Genomic DNA, 27,028 nt, shown 5'->3' with positions numbered 1-27,028 from the left:
ACACTAGGCACATGCATCACAAGCATATATACATGACATGGTGATCTCATATCAAGATAAGCAGCGAATGACCTTGCATGTGGAGCCCAGTTAGAATTTTCTTCGGGTCGAGTAGACCATCTCGCTCAAAAAGGTCCCAGAATAAGGGTTATTCAAGGATATTGAACGAAACACCCATGTTTCCAATGGTGAAATTATATACAACCCCAAAAATTCCCCTCAATACACGGCTATGATGCTACCCAACTAATTCTGCTCGTGATCAGAGATGCACATATCGTAAGCGACTAAGGGACATGCTCAACTGGTTAAGGTCAAACAAATGACAAGCAAATCTGCGGTATTGAGCCGAATATTTGCTGTAGCCCATATTTTACTCATTATTATTATTATTATTATTATTATTATTATTATTATTATTATATTATTATTATTATTATTATTATTATTATAATTTTAAGCATCACAACCATATGTGTGCGACATAGTGATCTCATATCAAGATAAACAACACATGACCTTGCAGTTGGAGCCCAGTTAAAATTTTCTTCATGTCGAGTAACCTGAGGTCCCTGAATAAGGATTGTTTAAGGATATTGAACAAAACATCTGTTTCCAAAGGTGAATTATCGAGACCTCTAAGAATTCCTTTCAACACATGGCTATGGTGCTCTCCTACTACTTCTGCTCATGATCAGAAATGCACATAACATCAGCCACTAAGGGACATGGTCAACTGGTTAATGTCAAATAACTGACAAGCAAATCTGTGGTATTTAGCAGAATATTTACTGTAACCCATATTTTATACCAAGGCAAGGCAATGTACAGGATAATACTTCCAATCAGTAAAGATGTGAAGCCATGAGAGCCACTGCCTGCTACTGCATCGGCTCAGGCTCGGTCTTATTCCTGGTAGGGTTTATGTAAGTAGCGTGTTATTATCTGTAACCTTAGATATCCACACATTTTCAGCTGTCTTTCAAGTGCTTAGAACCCTCCTGATAATTCTTGCTCTCCCTAAGAGCCAAAATTTCTGTAGAAGCTCTACCGGGCATTCTATTACAATCTCCTTCAGCCATTTCTTTATATCTTTGCTTATTCTTCCCAATGTAACAATTATTACAGGCATGACCTTTACTGTTCGCATGCTGCAAATTCTTCCTATTTCAAATTTTAAGGGATTATATACTTTTTTGTTTTTCTTCCTCTTTCTTTACGATCCTGGAATCAAACTTGCCTGATGGGTCGATCAGTAAGCAACTTCGCTTTTCCTTATCTATAATTGTTATGTCTGGTCTATTATCTTCTAACTTCTTGTCCGCTTGAATATGAAAGTCCCCTAAAATCTCCGACACCAATACTCTTTTAACTTGATGATTGTACCATGTGTTTCCAGCTTCGAATCCCCATTTCTGGCACAGTTTCCAGTGTAAAACTTTTGCAGCCTGGTCATGCCTCCATTTCTTATATTTTTCCTGTGCCAACATAGGGCATTCTTCCACAATGTGTGCGATTGTCGCGTTCCAGGTTCCACAGTCTACAGTTTTCTGACACTTTTTCTCTTGATTTCGGGTTGCTACAATTCGGCTTTCACCTTTTTTTAATTGCTCCTTTTTAAACTAAGCCCTAGATTTTGTTCCAAATACGTCTTCAATGGCTCTCCAAATTTGGCCATGCAAAGGTTTCTCTTCAATGTGTCTGCGCTACTCTCTTTGTATTTGATGTCCGTCCTTTTCTCCTGTTACACGCTTCATCACTGGTCGCCTGTGTTGAACAACCTCCATGATGGTTCCTGGTCTTTGTTGGTTTCCCAATGGAACTCACCATATAATTCTATACGGAGTAGCGTTTCTTCTCCCTCGCTGGCTGTTCTTGATTGGAATTCATGAGCACTCACAAATCCATTTTTGTTAACTCCTTCTGCACTAGCAGCACTCTGTAGCAGGTCTTGATTGTTGTTTACCAAATATTTTGCCACGTCTCTTCTTTCACTGTTGATGCACTCCCGTACGCTAATCAACCCACTTCTACCCATACCATTTTTCATGTAGAGTCTGTGTACATTTGCCTTAGGGTGGAAGGTACAATGCATTGTCATTGTCTTTCGGGTCGTGCGATCGAGTTGGTCAATCTCCGCTTGTATCCATCTCAGGAAGGGTGTACTATAGTGAACTACAGCAACAGCCCATATGTTGATGGCAGTCACGAGGTTCCTTGAGTGGAGCTTCGATTTCAAGAGAAGTTTGAGGCGCTTGAAATATGCAGTGGTAACCTCGTCTTTAATTTCTCTGTGCAAGATATTGTCCATGTCCAGGTTCCAAAGATACCTGTGCTCAACATCATCCGCGTGTTCCATTCTCAATTTACTCTTTTCCTGCCGCTTCAAAGTAAGCACTGCACAATTCGAGATACCGAATTCGATCCCTATATCCTTACTGTATATTTGCAGTCTCAACCAGCCTCTCCATTTCAGACTGTTTTTGCGAAAAGTTTTAAAATCATCCATGAACAGAAGGTGGTTGAGACGAGGTCCATACTTTCTCAGCTTATAGTGCACGTTGATTTTACGTAGGACTATAGAAAATGGGATCAGGCTATTACAAATAACAGAGGTGAATAAGAGTACTATTTGTTACGGGAAAGACGTTTTCCAACTGGGCATGCTGTTCTTAATCAGTGCACACACGTTCTCATCTATTCCACACATGTCGAGTGTTTCCAAAATCCACGAATGCAGCAACATGCCGTAAGCCTTTTTGAAGTCTATCCAGGCCGTACATAAGTTATTTTGGTACCGTTTACAGTTCTTCATAATAAGCTTCTTTATCACAAAGAGGTCCTTGTTGCCCCTGGATCCTTTTCGGCATCCCTTTTGTTCTACTGGCCGAAGATTGCTTTTCGCAAGGAACGTATATATTTTCCCTGCGATGGTACCTGTTAATGCTTTCCATAGGAGGTTAAGACAAGCAATGGGTCAATAATTGCCAACCTCATTGGCCCTTTGACCGATCTTTCATTAACAATGTCGTTCTTCCCTCTACCATTCACTCCGGAACTGCACCGCTCTGTAGGCAATTGTCTAGTTGCAACGCAATTCTCTTGTGTATTGACCATTTGAGCCAGTAGACATGAATTCTGTCTGGTCCTGCCGCTTTCCAGTTTGGCAGTTTTGATATCCTTGCAAGAACATCTTCTGTTGTTATGCGCACATGGTCTTGTTGTGGAGACTCCGGATGATGGAGTTCGGATCTCACGGAATGAATCCTCTCAGCACCTTGGTTGTGAGAAACTTATTCCCCCCCCCCAGTTATCATTCCAAAATTGGTGGGCTTCTTCCGCTTCAGGAGATGTATTATCTTCTGTGTTTCTTCCTAAGCCCTTAAAAGTCTGGTTGCTTGAGAATAACCGGTTTTGATGGAACTGCGATATATGTTTTTGGGTTTCGATGGCAGTTTTGAACCCTTCCTTTTCTATTCGGTACTTCGCGTCAAGATATGCCCTTGCACTTTCTTTTCCATTTTTCCATCGATCTTTTGACCCAATTTTTTTTTGCGGCTCCGATCTTTACATAAAGTTAGAATATCGCCTTCAATTCTCCGCTTCCACCATGGCTCCTTCTCTCTGCCTACTTTCCTCTCTTTCTTTCCAACTAGTTCACCTACTAAAATTGAAGCAGATCTGATCAAGTCCCTTGTTTCTGATAGATCTTTTGTCAGAATGTGTTTCAGAATCTCATCAACGTTTTGGGTTGCATGTTTCTTATTATAGCCGAAGCTTCCTAGATCACTGGCTTGGTCTCTGTTGTTGTAATTATTTTCCTAAGGGTTCCCTGTCCCTCAATCATATCCTTTATTTCAGGGTTTTCTACGTTATACTGATCGGCCGGCCTGTCTTCCACTACAAATTCACCTCGTCTAAGCATTCGCTGATCCTGACCTATATTATTCTCCTCGAGATTCTCACCACTACAGATTCTTTTCCTTATTGTCTGAAACTGTGCCTCATTAAGAAAGCCTCTATTACAAATTATTCGTATCTGATTCATAAGTCTATTTTCAATAATCTCAAACATACCCAGCTGCTTCTAAAATTCTAATGACCTTTTTTCGACGACTTTACATTTGCCATTATTCTTGTGTAGCAAGGGTTCTTCATGGCTCTGGATCGTCTATTGGCTCATATCAACAGACCACTCGCGTTTTCGAGCACGTTGCATAATTTAACTAGTGCAAGGACTGTATCTAGTAGTATGGCTAGCAGTTGTTAGATTACGACCGAGTCAACCCTGCTGCACAGTGGGGCACATGACGGGTGCGGCACCTTAACATTGGTTCTAATTCCATTCACACCGTTATCGTCATTTATTTTTCTTGGCATTTTCACTCACAAATGAGGTGTGTTTTTACGTTACTACCAATCGTTATTTTTATCGAGACACCATCTCTTATCAAGGTAGTCATGGGTCGTTGCTCCCCTGGTTTGGGGCACGGAATGTTCCATCTCCTAGACGGACTGCCACCCAAGGCTAACGAGTACAGCCTACCCGAAGCACTGGTTATTTGGATACTCGCCTATTCCCAAACTTTTCCTGTTGGTTTCTCGTAGGAGTCGGGCTGGACCTCTGTGACTAAGGAATCTTATCTACACCGTATTTGAAATCAGAGTACACCTTCTCAGACTGCCAACCAAGGTTCACGAGCTGTGTCTACCTCTTTCCGGAATGCCTTTGACTCTTTTAAGTTCCTCTGCCCTTTGCTGGGTCTTGTTTTTAGTCGTAAGTCCATCCTACGAACCAAGCAAACTTAGTGGGGTTGCCAGTTTAGTCACCGAGGACTCGATGGTTTCACAATACCATTTGTTAATCATTCTAGATAATTATTGTTCACTATTATTATTTCAGTATTACTACTATAATCTCTATCTTATTATTTACTTGTTCACTACTATAGTTCCACAACTATTACTATAATTATATTATTACTAAAAGCCGAGGGGTCCTTATTATTATTATTATTATTATTATTATTATTATTATTATTATTATTATTATTAATAATAATAATAATAATAATATTATTATTGAGTGAGAGAGCAGTGCATGCCATCAAAGTGACACTGGGGTAAAATATACGAAGCCCAGTATACTCATCATGACTACCGGGTATATGTATCAAAACCATACGTGCGCGACATGGTGATCTCATATCAAGATAACAGCACATGACCTAGCAGGTGGGGCCCAGTTAGACTTGTGTCTCATCTTTGCCATACAGTTTCAAATCATCCATGAAGAGGAGGTGGTTACTTGGTATTTTTCCTTTAGTTGACACCCCAAGTGTGTTTTCCTGAGAACCAAGGTCGGGAGTATCATGCAGGCAACAAAAAGCAACGGAGATAGGCTATCACCCTGGAATATCCCTTTTCTGATATCCAGGGTACCCATACATTTTCCGTAGGATGTTAGTTCCGTTTTTCATCCCACCACCCTTTTCCATATACGCTACATTCCTCGTAATTCCAAACGGATCTAAACACTCGATGATCCTCGAATGTGGAATCATATCAGAAGCTTCGCGATAGTCATTCTAGGCCATTCCCAGATTTATTCTCCTTCGTTTACAAACTTCTTCTTTTTGAAAGTTTCTCCATTTCTTTTAGAGAAACGTTGTCATCTGCCGGTATTGATACATCAATTAGAAAGCATTTTTTTCTTCATGATCTGTGACAACTATATCTGGTCTGTTGGCCTTAATTTCTCTATCTGTGTGTATCGGCATATCCCAGAGTATGGTTGCTTTCTCGTTTTCTGTGACCTTTTCTGGTGTGTGCCTATACCATCGTTTTTCTGTTGTTATTCCATAATGTTGGCATAGCTTCCAATGTATGTAGGTTCCAACTCTGTCATGTCTGTGAATATATTCCTTCTTAGCCAGGACTGGGCAGCTAGAGATAATATGATTTATTGTTTCTTGTCCATCTCCACATATTCTGCAGTTACTTGTAATATTTCTTTTCATTACATGTTTTTGGTAATTTCTGGTGGGGAGGCTTTGGTCTTGTGCTGCAATTAAAAATCCCTCTGTCTCTGCTTTGAGTCCTGAGCTTCTCAACCATTGCTGGGATTTTTCTTTGTCTATTTCTTTTGCGTTTAGTTTAGTCCAGTATTTACCATGAAGGGGCTTTTCTTGCCATCGTTTTATCATGGTTCGTTGCTGTTCTATTTTTAGTTTAGATTTCATTTGTTTTATAGCTTTTGTTGTTTCTTCATCTTCTTCTTCTTCTTCATATTTATTAGGTGGTATGATTTCTTGTTTGTATTTGTCAGCTTCCTTAAATACTGAGAACAGTTTTTTGTTTTGCTCGTGTTTTGCCGCTATTTGTATCAGTTTTCCTTATTATTATTATTATTATTATTATTATTATTATTATTATTATTATTATTATTATTATTATTATTATTATTATTATCATACCACTTGTAAAGCATGTGGACAAAATACTAACTTGTATGCGGTCTTTGTCGACATGACCAAAGCCTTTGATACAGTGAATCGTGAGGTTCTCTGGAAAATTTGCCAAAAGCTAGTCTTCCTGATAAAATGATAAGAGTAAAAGTATCAGTGCACAAAAAGGAATGATGGCAACAGGGATGCCCCGCAGTCAATGCTCAGAGGCATTTTCTGTTGACACTGGAACCAAACAGGGATGTGTTTTAGTTTCCGTACTCTTTTTCCATATTCTTCTCAATGATGTTCCCCCACATGCTTTTAGGATTTACCATGAATGTGTAAAATTCCAATCTCGCACAGACCAACATTCACGAAATCTAAAAGGGTAAGGTTTCAGATCATAGTAAAAGACCAAGGAAGAGATTCGACGTGATGGTCTGTTTGCTGCTGATTGTGCCTTGATTTCTCATACATTTCATGGAATTCAGGAAACGTTCACCAGTTTTGCTGCCGCAGCTCGTGCATTTAAACTGACTTATCAGCATCAAGAAGATTGAAGTTTTATTCCAATGAAAGCCTGGAACGGAACATACACAAGATTCAGATGCGGTGATTGATAATAAGCCTCTCAAATGGGTCAGGACATTTAAATATCTTGGAAGTAGATTAAACTTTAAGAGTGTTCTTAATGACGAAATCAATATTAGAATTTCTAAGGCTGCAAGTGCCTTTAGAAAACGGCTTCATCGTTTGTGGAATGGGACACGGTGTCATTCTGAAAACTATAATAAGTATATGCAAAGCTTGTATTCTGAGCAGTTTTTTTTTAATGGGGCAGAAGCATGTACTTCTTACTGCTGATATATAAAGAAACTTGAAACCTTTGCCAGGTGCGGTCTTTACGTTCTGAGTTCAAATTCCGCCGAGGTCGACTTTACCTTTCATCCTTCGGGATTAATTAAATAAGAACCAGTTGAGCACTGGGGCCGATATAATCGACTTAATCTCTTCTCCCAAATTTGAGGCCTTGTGCTTCCAGTAGCAATGGCTCTTCTTCTTCTTCTTCTTCTTCTTCTTCTTCTTCTTCTTCTTCTTCTTCTTCTTCTTCTTCTTCTTCTTCTCTTCTTCTTCTTCTTCTTCTCTTCTTCTTCTTCTTCTTCTTCTTCTTCTTCTTCTTCTTCTCCTCCTTTTTATTATTATTATTATTATTATTATTATTATTATTGAGGCAGCGAGGTGGCGGGATTGTTAGCACGCTGAATAATATGCGAAGCAGCATTTTGTCCGTTTTACGTTCTGAGTTCAAATTCCGCCAAGGTTGACTCTACCTTTTGGGAGGGTGGTGGTGATAAAATAAGTACCAGTTATGCATTGGGGTCGATATAACTGACAAACCTCGTGCCCCGAAATCAATGACCTTGTATTAAAATTTGAAACTATTATTATTATCTTTATTATTTAATATCATCATCATCATCCAACGCCATCGTCATCGTTATAATCATCATCTTCGTTATCATCATCATTAAGCTAGTTCATCTTAGTTTAATTAGCAGGGTTATATCTTGAGGTTTGAAGACAAATCTCAAATTTCAAGAACTTTCCTCCTTATCAGTAGATCGTAAATTTTCTCTGCTTTGTCACCCACAATATTACCCATCCTATCCAAACTATGATGTTTTCGAAACCACTAAGATGTGATTCCAGGATTTGCTTCTGTTCAACTTACAACAGGTCACGTGCTCACTTAGACTTTACGCAGTAGGACTTACTTCGTTGTATCGCCGTCACATACGATTCAGCATATGTAGCATATGTGGAGCACCTCATGCCCCACCACTAGATGCGGTCTGTTATGCTCTAGTCCCTGATCTATTTGGATTGGGAAATCGCAGATGCTTTTACACGTCTCCGAATCATCCCTCCACTCTCTGTGGTTTGTTCTCATACCACATCTTGTCTCTCCCTAGCTCCCACTTTTTGCACAGTTTCCAATGTTGCACTTTCGTTACCTGGTCGTGTCGCCAGAAATTATAGTGCTTTTGGCCAAGTTTAGGGCATTCGTTCGTGATATGGGCAATGGTTTCATCCATTTTATTGCGGATGAGGCGCAGCGGAGTCACAGGCTCATTCCTAAGGTTGACTCTTCATTTCGTGGCCAAAGCTTGGTCTTGCGATTATTATTATTATTATTATTATTATTATTAATATTATTATTATTATTATTATTATTATTATTATTATTATTATTATTATTATTATTATCATTATTATTATCATCATTATTATTATTACTATTATTATTATTATTATTATTATTATTATATTATTATTATTATTATTATTATTATTATTATTATCATACTTATTATTCCTTCGTAACACTGTAAGTAAAAATGCACCGGAGTCTTTAGTCATCTATCTGGTCACAACAAGATCCTCAAACAGATAATACTTTCCTTAAGATGTGCGCCGTGCTCAGTAAGGCTGATTTTTGCAAGACATCAATCTTGCATGGGATTTCCAGTTGCCTTAAGAAGTTTTGAATATGTTATCATGCATATATTTATGTTGATGTGAAGATATGTCTCTCTCTATATATGTGCATGTAAGTATTGTAAGTATGTGTATGTATGTATATGTATGTATGTGGATGTGTATATATACGTATGTGTAAATATATATACATATATATATATATATATATATATATATATATATACATATGTATGTATGTATATATATATATTATATATATATATACGTGTGGGCATGTGTTTGCGCACATGCATTTTGTATATCTGTATGCGTGTCTATGTGTGTGTATTTGTAGGTATGTTTGTAGTACATTATTTACATTATTTACATTTGATAGATATTTGTCCTCATCTTGTTTGTTGTTAACGCAACGTTTCTGCAGGTGTCTTGGGGAAATTTCGAACCTAGGTTCTCATTCCTAAGGTATATTTCGATGTTGTTGTTGTTGTTGTTGTTGTTGTTGTTATTATTATTATTATTATCATGCCCACAGGGATATGGCGTATTGGTTAAGAGTGCGGGCTACTAACCCCAATATTCCGCGTTCGATTCCAGGCAGTGACCTGAATAACAACAACAACAACAACAGCAACAACAACAACAATAATAATAATAATAATAATAATAATAATAATAATAATAATAATAATAATAATAATAATAATAATAATAATAATGATAATGATAATAATAATAATAATAATAATACCTTAGGAATGAGAACCCACTTTCGAAATTTCCCCAAGCCACCTGATGAGGGTATATCAGCTGAAAAGTTGTGTTAACAACAAAGAAGATGAGGACAAATATCCGTCAAATGTAAATAATGTAAATAATGTACATAATTCCTCATCTCTTAAATATAGAACTGCATGCTTGTATTAATTTTGTGTGTGCGTTTCGCAAGCTGAGCAAAGTATCCAACTTTAATTAGATACTTACAGGAACGCCAATCATTTCACTCTCTCTACCTCTATCTATTTCCCTCCTTTCTCTGTCTAAGTTTCTGTTCCATTTTCTTTTATTTCTTTTTCTTCTTTTTACCCTTTTACTTCCCCCACTTGTTATTCTCTGATTTTTTTCCTATTTTTTTCCTTTCGCTCGTACAACTAAGTTGTATAAGCATACACCAAAAAGTTTTCTGCGCGTGCGTGTGCGTGCGTGCCTACATATATATGCATTTGTATATATTTGTTTTGCTTATATATATCTGTATATGTATGTAGGCATGTATATATATATATATATATATATATATATATATAAATGTGTGTGTGTGCGCACGTCTCTGCGCGAACGCACATGAGAGAAATAGTGAGAGAGAGATAAACTGATAAAGTAAATACAATTTACGATAAAATTTCTGAGTTTATCAGCGTCATCGGAGCAAAGCCTTTAAATGTTGCCATCTGCTTTCGTTTATTGTTTACTCTTCTTTCCATATAGCGTGACCGACAGGTAACAATTTGCGTTTTGTTATATACGATACGTTTGGTTTTTGCTTTGCTATTGTACATGCTGACTCCAAGTCTCACCTAGATATTACAAGAGACAACAAATTAGAAGTTCAAGTTGGCATTAATAATATTTCACCTGGAATATCGTTCTGCAGAATTTCTGTCAAACCAGAAAAAAATTAAGTTTGTTTCAGAATTAATTTGATGATAAGATGATAGCGTGATCTTAAAATGGCAGCAAAAGGTGTTTGATATAAGGTACTTTTAAAAGTACTTTTGATAATACTTACGGATCAAAATGTTTTTGGAATGACATAGACGATACTCCCCGTAGGATATGTTCTTATCAGCACTATTTTTTGAATTTCTGTCACTTTTGGATTTCTTGGTATCTGAAATAGATAACAATCAGCCCTTTTTTTTACCATCATTACAAGGGCTTGTCAAATAGGCTTTTTATTGAAATGTTTTTGCTTTCTAATCTTTACACCACATAAAATCGTTAAGATCTGAGCAGATGCATAATAAAGATGACAGAGATCTGTAATATCAACATCATTAGTTGAAATTATATCTTTAAAGGCAAGGCGGATTTTATCATTTAATTTCAGGTTTCGGTCAGAGTTGTGAATATTTAAAAGAGTGTCATCATGTTCATCGGCACTGGCTTCCTTTTTTTCAGCAATTCAATCATGATTTGACGTTTTAGATCTTCTAGTTCAGTTGGGTCAATTTCTGTGAGACTTTCTTCATCTATTTGATTTTTCATCATCCATGATATGTATGGCTCGCTCAGAAAGTATTTCACTTTACTTATTCGCTACATACACTCTGTCATTACTGCGTTTTCATCAGACCATGGCTGGTCTGTAATTATTTCTTCAATAATACCTTCTTTAGCTGCATCTTCATTCCTTTTATCCATTAATCCTTTAATCTGATCAATCTGTAATTCAGTCAGTAATTTCATTTTGATAATGGTTCTTCTGACTTTGGCAAACTTGTAACTATCTATGCAGGATCTTATTTCAAGATGCTTCTCTCTCCAATTTAGGTAGGCTTGTTCAGAATTGGAATTAATTGTGGGGAAATACAGAGCACGATAGAAGGCCTTAAGAACTTCTTTATTATCTTCCCTGGACCATCTTTCACTCTTTTCTTTCGATTATTTGATGAAGGGCGTGGATTGCCATATGTTGGAATATCCCTCCTTGGAGAATTTTAAGTCGAGTAAATCGCCATCACTAGTTATCTGTTTAAGCCTAGTACATAGTCTTTCAGATTTTTATATCGAACCGCTAAGTTAAGGGTACGTAAACACACCAAACGGGGGGGGGGGAATAAACACAGCCAAACACACACGTATATACATGAACCCCACACACATCCACCTACCCATATCTATCTATCTATCTATCTATCTATCTATCTATCTATCTATCTATCAAACAATTAATCTATATATATATATAGATTAATTAAATATAGAGATAATCTATTGACAATCCAATAATATAATTAAATTTATATCTTTATTGCTCACAAGGGGCTAAACACAGAGGGGACAAACAAGGACAGACAAACGGATTAAGTCGATTATATCGACACCAGTGCGTAACTGGTACATATATAATCGACCCCGAAAGGATGAAAGGCAAAGACGACTTCGGCAGAATTTGAACTCAGAACGGAACCGCAGACGAAATACCTGTTTCTTTACTACCTATAAGGGGCTAAACACAGAGAAGACAAAGAAGGACGGACAAACGGATTAAGTCGATTTAGATCGACCCCAGTGCGTAACTGGTACTTATTTAATCGACCCCGAAAGGATGAAAGACAAAGTCAACCTCGGCGGAATTTTAACTCAGAACGTAGTGGCAGACGAAATACCGCTAAGAATTTCGCCCGACGTGCTAACGATTCTGCCAGCTCGCCGCCTTATTATTAATATTACAATATTACATTGAATACTATGAATAATATTCATATTATGCAATATTATCTGCTTTTAGCCCTGAGCTCCATAGCGAGTGATGAGTGTGCTTCTGGTCTACATCAGCTTATTTTCTAGGGGGCTACATATTTGCCATGTAGAGATTTTTTCCCATCTATCAGCCAAATGTTCAAACGCATTTTGCTTTGCTATAGATTTCATCTTCTTAGCAACTACAGTTGCCGTACTTCCATCATGCTGTCCAACCAGGATATTATGCATAAACTCACTAGCAAACTTTTTTCTCTCCTTCATAACAGAATGAAGCTTCTTGTCTCTTGTGGTTTACAACGAGTTCTAGCATCCAGTCGTTAGATGTATCAATATATTTTGCCAGTCCAATTACAGTGCGAGATTTCAAATTGAGATCAAGCCTCGACCTCCTTGGTCCGCCTGCCTCTGCCTTTGGGAAATGCATCTACTTTTGGTTGATGCATCTTATTGCAAGTCAGCAGCTTACGGGTTTTTCTGTCGATTTTCTTTATTTCTCTGAAGAATGTTTTCTCATTAGATGTGAGCAGCTTATTTCGCTTGTAAAACTTGTTTCTCTTCTCAAATCTTCGTATTCTCTGAGCTTCGGCTTGCACGTTTTGTTGCAGTTCTCTTTGTGAGGATCTTCATTTGCTCTTCGTTTGTCTTCTTTTCGAAATTTACATTGTTTTCAAAGATTAGTTAATTTGATATTGATATTTACATCGTTCATTAATTCAATCTCTTTTTCAATTATTACTGGTTTCAATTGTCTTAGCAGATGCGTAAATAATTTCATTTAACTCAGGATTATCAGGTTTTAATTGTATGATTTGTTGTTACATAGTTACTGATTTTTATTTGTTTATTTTTTAATTATTTTGGATTGCATTTGAGAGTTTAATAAGTGGTTCACTCTCATACATATTTGCATGTCTTGCAACTGCAAAATTATTCCTTATTTTCTGCTTCGTTTCTATCATAGACGCTTTGCGTTCATCAGAAACTGTGTGGTCTTCAAATACTGTTTCTTTACCACTTTTCTCGTTATCTTTATCAGGTTCATTTTAATTTATTTCTTCTGACTTTTGCGTGTTATGGTTAGAAGGCAGGTTTTCAATTGAGACATGCGAAGAGCTTCTCTCTTCATCTTATTCTTCATTTCCTTTCTGTCTTATATTTCGACATTTGATAAGAGTGTTTCTTTTCACGTGGCCTACCAAATGCATAGTAATAAGCATGTACCACTTCCTTGTACTCATCGTGGGCCCATTTGATCCTCTTACGTTTTTCTTACTGTGGTGTGTTTGGTGGTGGGGCAGTTCCCGTTCAGGTGACGATCCTGATTCGTATTCAGAGAAAAATCTGTGTCAGTGGCTGATGTTTTGAACCCAGGCTGGCTCTCGCCCTTGTGCGAAACGCGATTCTAGAGTAACCATAGCACAAGCGATTTGGTGTAGTTTTAATTTTCCTTTTTTGTTTCATAATACATTTTTGTGCTACATTATCATCATTAGTACTGAACCTTGTGTGGCTGATGTAGAAGCTGTTATTATTTCTGCCACTATTATAAACTGTCATTATTACCGTTAGAATTACCTCTTCTAAGCAATTACAGCAGCAGTGGATATCGCTAGTTACCACCACTACTGCCATTGTTCCTATCCTTGCGGACACACTGGTATCTGAGGCAGGTAGTAATCAGCCCCGTTTGCTGTCATTCCTAGGGCACCTATAACAACAAGTATTGTCTTAGTCTTGAGGTTCGACATTTTGCCGATTTCTATTTCCAGATCTTTATACTTGCTCAGTTATTATTATTATTATTATTATTATTATTATTATTATTATTATTATTATTAGTAATAGTAGTAGTAGTAGTAGTAGTAGTAGTAGTATTTACTTTTAATCTGCATGTTACAGTCACTTGTGGAGACACACCCAGCATCCTGAGGCTAGTGCAAGATAAGAGATGTTATAGTGTGACTGAAAGCTTGGGGAGGGGAAGTAGTGAAATATCTTCATGTAATACAACACAGACATTTAAATTGATAGGGTTTTTCTAAGGATATGGGCAGTACTTATCAGTACAATCTTTTGGATTTCTCTGAGACATGGTTCTCCTGGGATCTTATGTAGGTGTTTCTGACATCCCTTTTTTTTATCATACCTAGGGCTCCTACAATGATAGGACAGTTCTCGCTTTAAGATGCCACATCTTTCGTATTTCAATTTCCAGGTCCTTATGCTAACTTAGTTTGTCAAATTCCTTTACAGATATATTTTTATCATTGGGAAGACTTACATCTACTAGTCTACAAGTATTTTCCTACTCTTCAATAATTATGTCTGGCCGATTAGTCTGGATCTTTTTGTCAGTGTTGACTGGAAAATCCCAGAGGATAGTAACGTTTTTACCTTCAACGACTGGCTCGGGTTAATGGTCAAAGCATTAAGCAGTAGTGTTGATTTTGTAGTGTTTACATATTTTCCAGTGTAAATACTGTCCTCAACTATCGTGGTGATTTTTGTATTCGTTTGGTGTCAATACAGGACATCCCGAGAGGAGATGGCCTATTGTTTCGTCAAATGTGTCGGAGAATCTGCATTTAGGGTCAGAACCGTTTTGAAGAGCGTTAGCCTGGTAGTTTTTTGTAAGTAGGCTTTGATCTTGTGCCGTCGATACGAAACCTTCAGTCTCTGCTTTTAGTGCTGAGCTTCTCAGTCACTGAAGGGTTGTTGCTTTATCTATATCAGCATTTCGACTTCGAAGTATATATTTTCCATGCAGAGGCCTCTGGCTCAACCGCTCCTCAATTTGTTTCTGTCCGTTCTTTTTACAGTCTGCTTGACTCATTTTGCTTGTTTTGCGGTAGTGGTTTCAGGTTCTTCAAATATTTCAGGATTAATACCAAGTTCCCTTGCGAAATTGCAAGCTTCCTTGACAATAGAATGCGATTTTTTGCTGCTTTTGTGTTTGCACACAAATCGCAGCGTCTACTTCTCTGTACTGGATAAGTACCTGTTCATTGCTATTGTGGAGGTCTTATAGCATAATTATACCTGTATCATTGCTCTTTCCCCATAACGTCTAGGTAGGTACAGACATCTGCTTTTGGGTGGTGCATGTTCTTAGAAGTTAGTAGTTTTCTTGTCTTCGCTATCTAATTTAATGGAAGTTGTTAGCCTGAGCTTGCCTCTTACAAAAGTTGCTTTAGCGCACTTTTCAAGGCCAAAATTCATCTTAATGTCATTGCTGAACTCTTTAAAAGCTGTTACCAGCCCTACTAGCTCTTCGTCATTTCTAGCAAACAGCTTCAATACGACAACAAGACAAATATTTTATTTTTGTATTGTAAACGTTGAACCCATACCTGGTGTTATTTAGTTCGATTGAGAGTGGGATCAGTGCCATGCAAAAGAGTAATGGGGGAAAGGGAGTCACCTTGAAAGATGCCTCGTTTGATATTGATACTGTTAGTTTAGCTCATCTCATTACTATGGTTTAGAAGGGGACTTGTGTTCTACTTGGCCATGCTACCTTGTAAGAATTTAGAGACGACAGGAGAAGTCTTATATTTCTGAAGGGCCTTGAGTAGCCAATAATGTGGGACACTATAAAACGCTTTCCTGTTGTCTATCCACGCTATTCTCAGGTTCTTCTTGCTCCGGCAATGCTCTATCATTTTACTTAAGAGTAATTGATCTATTTTATTACTACTACTACTACTACTACTACTACTACTACTACTACTACTACTACTACTACCACTACTACTACTACTACTACTACTACTGTTGTATTTGTTGTTGTTGTTGCTGTTGATTCCTTTCATTATAACTTATTTCAGCTGCCTTAGTACCGGGCATCATACGGAGCCAAGAGCAGCCAGGGCACTTTTGTTTTGCTATGCATGCTAAAATTATCTCCACATTTATTCCACTTTAGATGGAGACTGCTTTCCGTAGTCTATGGGCTGTACCCATTAAGGTTATCTTTCGTAGTTTACTGAGATTGGAGTTACCAGAGTGTTGCTTAATATATTTCTCAGCTCTCTTCTTTATCATTCTCAATACACCAATTACTCCTGGATTATCGTAGTACTAAGCTTCCACATTTTTGTGATTTCAATTTGCAGATTTTTATAGTGAGAAAGCTTTTCGTATTTCTGTCTTGAGACATTTTGATCTTGTGGGACAGACATATTAACTGACAGGTTCCTCTGTTGTAGTCCTTGATCACAATGTCTGGTCGATTGGAGTCAGTTTTTCTGCCCGTTTGTATTGGGAAGTTCCAAAGGATGGTGATGGCCTCACCGTTTCCTACATCCTCTGGACGGTGCCAGTACCGCTTATCATGGGACTCTATTGCAAGCATCCCAGTTGATGTACTGCCCTAGTTTGTCATGTCTTTTGAGGTACTCCTTTTCAGCGAGGAGTGGGCAACCATAAACAATATGATCAATTGTCTTTGTGATTTTTCCGCAAATTCTGAACGAGGGGTCAGATCCATCTTTAAGGACGTTTGAATGGTAATTTCTGGTAGGTAAGCTCCAATCTTGCGCTGGAATAACAAAACCTTCTGTTTCCCTTTGTCAGACATGTCCCTTGTAGCCATTGGTGTGTTAGATTTTGATCAATATCTGGTTTGGATGAGCAGTTAAGGTATTTTCTATGCAGGAGTTTGCCTTTCCAGTTGTCTTCGATATTACCATTCTTCTTCTTCTTCTTCTTCTTCTTCTTCTTCTTCTTCTTCTTCTTCTTCTTCTTCTTCTTCTTCTTCTTCTTCTTCTTCTCTTCTTCTTCTTCTTGTTACTACTACTACTACTACTACATCAACAACTACAACAACTACTACTACTACTACTGTTACTGCTGCTACTGCTGCTACTGCTGCTACTGCTGCTACTGCTGCTGCTGCTACTACTACTACTACTACTACTACTACGACTACTACTACTACTATTATTATTATTATTATTATATTATTATTATTATTATTATTATTATTATTATTATTATTATTATTATTGATCCATATATTTAATAATACTTGCTGGAATTTTTCGGACTCTTCAGGATTTCAATTTATCTCCTTCCTTCCTTTCGATTATTACATTATTGCACTTGTTAGCTGTGAGTTCCGCAACATTTCTGGACCTGCAGAACTTGTTCTTTCAGTATTTGATGATCACGTCGTTCACTGCAACTCTGTTCTCAGATTATTTCTTTTCGGATATACTCCTAGAATGATATTCCAAACAAGGATCTTTCCCTGGCTTTCTGAGCTACTGTTCTTCCTTCTCCATAATACCCACATTTCACTTGTGTTACGGTTTTATATATTAGTATACATTACGCAGTGTGAGTGTACGTATATGGTAGATAATAATAATAATAATAATAATAATATAATAATAATAATAATAATGATGATGATGATGATAATAATGATGATAATAATAATAATAATAATAATAATAATAATAATAATAATAATAATAATAACAAAATCAGGTACTTAGATTTGACATAGAATGTTTAAAAAACATCAAGTTTAACAAGAATTATCCAAAAATTAAACAAAAAGTATAGTATGAAAACCATACCTGACAGCGATACCACCATAGAAACTATAAAGCAAAAGGTATGTGCTAAAGTTTCCTGCATAACACGGTGTGAAAGCGCGTTAGATTCTTCAAGAACAACATGTTCAAAAATAACCAAAACTTTTTTAAGGGAAGATAGAGAAAATACCAGTTACCGTCAAAAGAAATGCTGGAATTTTGGAATAAAATTTGGGCAGAACAAAAAACAATAAAAAGGCCTCTTGGATTGATAGAATATCTGCTAACTTAGACTTCTTAAAAGATCAACAGTGGGAGAGCGTCAAGGTAGAGGTTGTAAAATCTGCTCTCAGGAAGGCAAGCAAATGGAAGTTCCAGGAAAGGATAACATTTATAACTTCTGATTGAATGCCTTCCCAGACAGTCATGAACTACTAACAAAACCTTACAACAAGGTTTTGTAACAACCTAGTATGATTTCCGCTTGGCTAATTAATGGTGTAATATTCCTACTTCCAAAACATGAAGAAACAAATGAACTAAAAAATTATAGACCCATAACCTGCTTAACAATAATGTACAAAATACTATCATCTGCCTTGACTGAATATACCTATAGTTTTTTAATAGAGAGTGACATATTCCCTAATGAACCAAAAGGATGTAAACGTAAGTTCTATGGTTGTAAAGATCAGCTACTCATCAATAAGATGATCTTAGAATATTGTCACAAACGACACAAAAACTTGTCAATAGCCTGGATAGACTATAAAAAGGATTTTGATAACCTATCACATAGCTTGATTAAGAAATGCCTGGAAATATATAAAATAGCGCCTATTCTGCGAAACATTTTGTCTGTAAGTATGAGATCATGGAGAACCACACTAACTTCGAACAGTGACGATGAAACTCTAAATGCTGGTGATGTAAAAATTTCATGTGGCATTTTCCAGGATGTCTCTCCATCACAATTCCTTTTTTGTCTATCCTTAATACCTCTCTCTTACATGGAGGATTTAAAACTCTTTGCAAAAAATGACCAACAACCACAGGGCTTACTAGTAATTATTAAGTAATTCAGTGATGACATGAGCATACAATTTGGTTTCGATAAATGTGCAAAAGCCACCTTTATCAAAGGATAAATGATAGAAACATCCAACGTTAATCTTGACCAGCAGAATGTCATAAAGGATTTAGAACCAGCGGAGAGCTACAAATACCTAAGGGTATTTGAAGTTCAAGGAATTAAACATTCAATGATGAGAGAAATGGTAAGAAAAGAATGCTATTGCATGGTTAGGGAAATACTCAAAACAGGGCTGAATGCAAGAAACAGGATCGAAACGATCAATACTTTAGCCATACCGGTCGTGAAAAATATGAAAAGTGTGTGACAGAGCATAGAATGCACCATCCTAAGACAGGTATAAAACGAATTTATCTGCTAAGACAAGAGGGTGGCCGTGGACTTTCACACCTGGAATTAACAATGAAGATTACCACAATTGGCCTAAACATCTACGTGAAAAACTTTGATGATTGGATTTTAAAACATGGATTTAAAGCATGAAATCACGAAATCATACTCAGTAAAATAACAGGCAAAAAAATATCTAAACGAATTCCAAATACAACAAATCTCAGAATTAGACATACTGGAAAGAAGCACAGGAAAAGCTGAGTATAAGAAAACCTGTACTAAAACTGCTTCCTTAGATATTCTTACTGATAAATGGCAAGAAAAACCTCTCAATACCCAAAGAGAGCTAATAATACCGATGTTAACAAAGCGTTTACTCATCAGTGGCTAATTTCTTTTGGTTCAAAATCAGAGACAGAAGGGTTGACCGTAGGAACCCAAGATCAATGCCTACTTACAAGGAGCTACCAGACCTACCAGAAACTGAGCAAGTATAAAGACTTTGAAATAGAAAGTGGCAAAATATGGAACCTCAAACGATACCTGTTGTCATAGGTGGCCGAGGAATTATAGCAACTGGGGCTGATTGCTACCTATCTCAGATATCAGGAAATCTAAAATTGGAAGAAATTCGAAAAATAGTGCTCATGGGAACTGCCCATATCCTACGTAAAATAGTTTCTATGTAATGCCCAAAATATTTTAATCTGTAAACAGTGTCAAAATACTCTTAAAAGTACATAACAGCAAACGCCTTTTACTGTTATCTTAACATCAGACTCTCATCTTGGCGGTGCCCCAGCACGGCCACAGCTCGTGAGCTGAAACTAGATAAAATAAAATATAATAAAAATTGTATAATATAAATTACTTTTAAAACAAATTTTTAATTTACTTATATTTTGACAGATTCTCTAGAACAATACTCTGTGCAAAACCAAATATATGGTGCCCTAGTCATAACACCAACTTGAAATTCTAACTTGTTGTCACTTGAGGTCTGTGGGTGAGATTTAGAGTTAACTTGTACTAATACAAAGCAAAAGCCAAACATAACGAGTGAAAGGAGAATGCTTGCTGAGTACTCGATAAATAGTGATGAAGACCTGCTGCAATATGCCGCGAAACATATGGGTGTAAATGCAGATGAATTTCACAAGAAATAATATAAACATGTAACAAGTAAGGCACAAATCAACGACCAATCCACAATCATCTGGGATATGCCTGTTCAAACGGGCAAAGAAATTACAGCTAATCACCCAGACATAATAATCAAAGATTTCGAAGAAAGTACCTGCTTATTGATAGACATTGCGGTCTCTTCTGAACAAAATATTCTCCAAAAGGAGCTGAAAAAATTGTCAAGTACAAATACACCGAAATGGACTTATTCAAAACGTGGGGCATGAAGGTGAAAACAATATCATTAATAATTGGGGAATTGGGCATGATAAAAAAAGCCCATATGAACAAAAATGTAGAAGCTATACTTGTATCCTCAACAATGCACAGTCCAATAAATAGCCCTACTAGGAACAGCCCACATTTTACGGAAAACACTATCAATTCAATAATACAACCAAAAGAAAATAATCTACTAGTACAAGACACTATATATAGTAAATATCCAATAAAATAAGCAACCACCAGCAGACTAGTTACCCAACGCATTACACACACAATACATAATACAAACACTAATACAACAAAAGGCTGCACCATTCCCCAAAAAAAAAGAAACTGGCGCAATACAAAATCGAGAACTCCCCACAACAAAAAAGAACATACGATACTGCATACACCCCTGCAACAGGGAAGTGTATCAGGTGATGCAATAGAAATGTGTCTGAAACATCTGAAGAATGAAGAATAATAGTAATTCCACAGACATCACCGTGTGGGGACCTATATATACTGGAATCTATTCCAACACTGTTGAATGACAATAGAAAAAGATTGTATAGGAATATCCCAGAAATGGTCTCAGAAAATGACAATGCGAACATACTCTGGGATATGCCAATACACACGGATAGACATCAAGGCTAATAGGCCGATTACATTTATCAGATATTATCAAGACAAAATGCCTTGTAATCGAAGTGTCAGTACCAACAGTTGACAATGTATCTCTAAAAGAAGAGAGAAGCTTCACCAATACAAAGATCTGGAAATAGAGATAACCCTGATGTGGGGACTAAAAATAGAAACAATCCCTTTAATAATAAGTGCATTTGGTATGATTAAAAAACATATTCATAAACGCATAACCAAAACATCAGGACTTACCAATATATAAACTGAACCCCCAAAGAAACATCGCACAAATACTAAACAGGACAGAATGCCATAGCATTGATTGAAGAGTTCTAATTAAGAAACCGTTCTTTCCTAATGGTAAAACGTCATTTCCTGAAACACTTTTGACGTCACATGGTGTCACGTGATGTCGGAGTGTGTTGGATTCAAAGAGATGAACTCAATATCTCGTGCGGACACCGTTGGCGTTGATTACCGCCAGGTATCTTCTGTACGTTATTTTAATTTCATCCGCCGGTTTAACTCATTTAACCTTTATTTTCCATTTGCTGGTTCAAATTTAACCTTCACAACTTAGTATTCCTTCTGATATGTTTTTCACACCTTATTTTAAATTTCTTGCTACTTCATCAGTTGTTATACACCACTTCGTAGAATATTTCTCTATTTCTAAATTTAGATTCCTTCTTCACCTTTAATTCATTGCTTCTTTTTTTGGTAGCGCATTTTCAAACCTAATGATTGCGCAGTATTTGCAGCACTCATTTTTTTTTGTTTACTGCTATTAAGTTCTACATGCTCATACACACGCACACTTGAAGATGTATACAAACATAAACGCATACATACAATCATAAACACACTCATACATTCTTTCTCTCTCTCTCTCTCTCTCTCTCTCTCTCTCTCTCTCTCTCACACACACACACTCACACACACACACTGTCTCAATGTTTCTAATTTTGTCTCCTGCTTGTCAAACACATATTGTTAAAATACTTGACAGTCGATGTCATGCTCAAGAAGAACAACCTCTCTGACCGCGCCGCCAGATTCTAGTCAAGATTTTTGTCTTCACCTCCAATTTCTCAATATCAAAAAGACAGATACAAAATCTAAAGATAAAGGAGAATCATTGTGTATTATTGTGATAAAGAGATATTTTAATATGACTTAAAGACCTCCAAGTTTAACATTACCATCTGGTCGTTGGGTGAATTGTTGCGAGGTTGATTGCGATGTAAACGTTCAAGCGGAACCACAACGCTGGGCAAAATGCTTAGCGTCATTTTGTCCGTCTGTAAGTTCTGAGTTCAAATTTTGCCGAGGTCAACTTTGCCTTTCATTCTCTCGAGGTCGATAAAATAAGTATCAGTCGATCAGTGGGGTCGATATATCGACGTTATTCCTCTCAAGAAACTGCCGGCCTTGTGTCAAAATTTGAAACCATTATCATTTTGTTGTTGCAATCTTCCATTTTTTTCTAACTACTAATCACAAATATGATTTTCGTACAGAAATATCGAAATTTCTACGCCATCTTACGGTAGCTTGTCTTTGAGGATTTCAAAGAAAGCAACATTGTTGCCATTAACATCAAAACATTATTGGATCACATCCGTTTTATAAATTCCGACTCGTCTCTAATTTATTGGAAACGTGTTGGAATAAGACATCAATTCACTACAGCTTCTATAGAATCCACACCCCGTCTGTTCTAAATCGCTCAGAAACAATCTTTGCGCAAATTATAGCTAATACACAATCGCTGATAAAATTTTGTGGTTACTACAAATCTAGATGCTAAATACATATAGCCCTCCCTATAGATAAATGCAATTCTGAGCTCATATACTGAAATTCCTATTTCTAGAAAAATCTTTATAGTCATAACTATAGATAAAATATAATCTGTGGCATGTATTGGGTTGTCCGGAAAGTTCGTGCTGATTTTTAAAGGAAAGAAAAAGGTCAATAAATACTTGCCATTACATTTTTAATCAACCAAATATGAACCATTTTGTTGCACAATGCGTCTCCATCTTTCCTTTAACTTGAAAATACTATCTTCCCAGAATTGAGGTGGTTTCATGGCAAAGAATTCATCAAGGTATCTTTTTACGTCATCCAAGGAATTTAAATTTTTACCATTAAGACTATTCTGCAGAGACCTGAATAAGTGGAAATCCGAAGGAGCAATATCTGGTAAATATGGAGGGTGGGGTAACACATCCCAGCCGAGCTGCAGCAGTTTTTGTCTGGTTTCCAAATCATCAAATGCCGAAAATGAACTTTCTTATCTTCAATTTTAAAGGGTTACAGAATTAACACAGATTATAAGAACATAAATCTTCTTCCACGAAAAGATAGCTTAAACTGTGCTCTAAATGGAGGTGTAGTCAAATCCTATTTTATGGATTCAACCATGTTCTAAAATAAGTCGAAATGTAAGCTACTATCAATTGGCACGAACTTTTCGGACAACCCAATATTTCATCAAAAAGATGATATATGTCTAATCTTAACTACTAAAAAAAGACGTTCTACGGAGACTACATAACTTTAAGTTTTGTAATCATCGCTGGAGCCTCAGCACAGTTACATGATGTGTTAGAAATAAAATCCAAATCTGTTGGAACCCTACCAACTTTAAAGGGTGAAGTAGACTTATATAATGCTAGCTATAGACAGAAGAAACAGATCATTTCGGCTGGAACATCATTGATCACAGCTCCCTTTCAGAGTTATCTGGAAAACTCTTTCAGGGTAATCTAGAACTAAGCAAGAAAAATACAACATTCTATTGGACAGCCATCTTTTATGACGAAAATACGTAATCTCTGAACCCATGCAATCTTTTACTTTTTTAGTTGCTTCAGTCATTAGACTGCGGCCAAACTGGATCACGGCCATGAAGAAATTTTAATCAACCCCATTCGTTACTTTTTTTAAAGACTGGTACTTATTTTATCAATCTCTTTGGTCGAACCAGTAAGTACGGGGACATAAACACGCCAACACCTGGTATGAAGTGCTAGTGGGCGAACAAACACAGATACAAGAACACACATATATGCACCCACGCACACACACATACATATATATATATATATATATATATATATATATATATACATGGCGGGTTTCTTTCAATTTCTGTTTATCAAATTTACAATTTACTTACAGGGCTTTGTTCGGCCCGAGCCTATACTACAAGACACTTGTTCAGGGTACCATGCAGTGGGACTGAACGTTGAACTATGGGGTAGCGAGCAATTTTCATACCACACAGCCCTGTCCTTAAACTCATATTTTATTGAAATGTCACTGTATCCCTACAAGCGTCAACTGAATACAAGGAGCAGTTCACTTACCGATTGGCTACACCCATTAATCAGTCATCGAGTTGACTCTTCCTTTCTCTCTCATTCAATACAATAGTTCTTGTTTCTCCGAATTAATGGCCTATGTTCACCCTGTTGTCCCAACGTGACCGTTTTTTCTACCTCCACTTGCCTCATTCTAACTTCATTTTCCATTACCCTTAACCTGACTTCGTTCCGAATTTCTTCACAACCAAATCTTTCTACATCTTTCTTCTTCGTATTTGCTCTAAAAACATCGATTGACAAGAAATTCAGTGCTAAGGTCAACAATATCAACTCTGTTGTTGTGGAGGATCAACATAAGCTATATTTTCTAGCATTCCTCCATTAAAGAAATCTCTTACTTTTTTTTGTATAGAAGTTGAAGTTTTTACTGATTTTGCAATCGGAAGTTAAGACATCACTCAACCTTTAATTGAATTTTTTCTGTTGTGTACAACAAGAGCTGTTGTGCTTATTGTCATTCTATGAGAAACAAATCGTGTCTTAAGCTATAAGCTTCACAAATCGGAAGCGTTGAATCTTACAATAAACTTATGCTGTTTGTGCTTCGCTTGACCAACTTCTAATATTTGTACGTATATTTTGATTCAGAATTCCTTAACACGTTATCTATTTCGTAATCTACAATATAATTCCGGCATAATTTCCAACATCAAATCCTCTCATTACCTCTACTAACTCAACATAGTGGTTTACATTTGCTTCCGTTTTTAAATATCTTTAAGTTGGTTTTGTACCACGTGCTTGCGAGATCAATCACATGACATGCAACCTTGGGTAAGCGTTTTCATCATGTCGACGGAGAGGACAGAAAAATGGAAGTCTTTCCATCAAATTAGATATTCCTTTATAATTTCTACCATCACAGAAGCAGTAAACCAATTATCGAATCTTTAACTTTTAATTAATGATACTATGGTTATTAAGGAGCAATATAAAAAGAAGTAATATTTTCAAAATGGCAGATTTATTAAGTTACTATTCGGTTCGTAGCTACGTTCTGTTTACATCAATCGCAGTAATTCATTTAAAGATGCCAATGATATACAGAAGAGCAAAGAGGTCAGTGACTCTTGTTGGAAAATTCCAATTATCGACTTCACTTAGTTTATGAAGATGTTATTCAATTATGGAATTGAAGCCGAATTATTATTTTCTTTTTCGTTTTTTCTGTAGAGAACATCCTGATAATATATAATAAATAGTTGATATTGTTATTATTAATAAAGTGTATTCGCAGATACTATTAATATCATATATATAAGAAAATCATTTTATATAACATATTATGTTTTCGCAAAACTAACGAGCAGAATTCATAATTTTGGTTACTTACATGTTGTAGACTTCGAAATCTGAAATGTAAGTAAAGAATGCATGGTTATTGGCGGTGGTGGTAACCGCCATTAGGGGTTTTTCTGTATCTTTTACCCCTGATGTTGCCGAGGGCGATTCGAGGATCTTATTTACAGAGTGATTTTTTTCTTTCTCGTTCTCTCTCACCCTTTCTCTCCTCCTCTCTTCCCCCTCTCTCTCTCTCTCTCTCGAAAATAAGATATTTCAATTTTATATATTTGTTTATTTTTTCATTGGATTGTCGAAAGTACAGTTTAGAAGAAATTATTATTATTATTATTATTTATTATTATTATTAATTATTATTATTATTATTATTATTATTAGTAGTAGTAGTAGTTTGACTTTTGCTTTACATTTGCACAAACCGGCTCCAAGTCTCACCCAGAAACCTCAAGAGACAAGCTGGAAGTTCATGTTGGTGTTATGCCTAGGGTGCCATATATTTGGTTTTGTACTTAGTGTTGTTCTAGTGAATGTCAAAAAACCGTACGAAAATTATGTTTGTTTTAAAACTTGAGATTACATAGAAACTAGGATATGAGGATATGAGCAGTTCCCATGCGCACTATCTTTTGAATTTCAGCCATTTTGAGGTTTCCTGGTATCTGAACTAGGTAGCAATCAGCCCCTTTTGCTATAATTCCCAGGGCACCTATGACAACAAGTATTGTCTTAGTCTTCAGGTTCCACATTTTGCTGATTTCTATTTCAAGATCTTTATATTTGCTCAGTTTTGGGTAGGTCTTGACAGATACGTTTATATCGATTGGGACAGTCATATCAATGAGGAGACATGTTTTTTATCTGAAGTCTTTCAATATGATGTCTAGC

At 36.5% G+C, this 27,028-nt stretch overlaps 1 protein-coding gene and 1 long non-coding RNA gene across 2 annotated transcripts in view; one reads left to right on the top strand and one right to left on the bottom strand.

The window, feature by feature from the left end:
- Positions 1-27,028, top strand: part of LOC115210819 — a 119,751-nt gene that overhangs the window by 43,534 nt on the left and 49,189 nt on the right. The gene's annotated exons all lie outside the window — the stretch shown is intronic.
- On the bottom strand, positions 709-26,960 carry LOC118762930. Its single transcript, XR_004998682.1, has 4 exons — positions 26,850-26,960; positions 14,091-14,145; positions 10,822-10,831; positions 709-719 (listed from the first exon to the last, which is right to left on the bottom strand). It is a non-coding gene; the product is annotated as an uncharacterized LOC118762930 (long non-coding RNA).

This window comes from Octopus sinensis, linkage group LG4 (assembly GCF_006345805.1).
Source record: "Octopus sinensis linkage group LG4, ASM634580v1, whole genome shotgun sequence".
Taxonomy (NCBI): Eukaryota; Metazoa; Mollusca; class Cephalopoda; order Octopoda; family Octopodidae; genus Octopus; species Octopus sinensis.
This window is presented reverse-complemented; position numbering and strand designations above follow the sequence as displayed.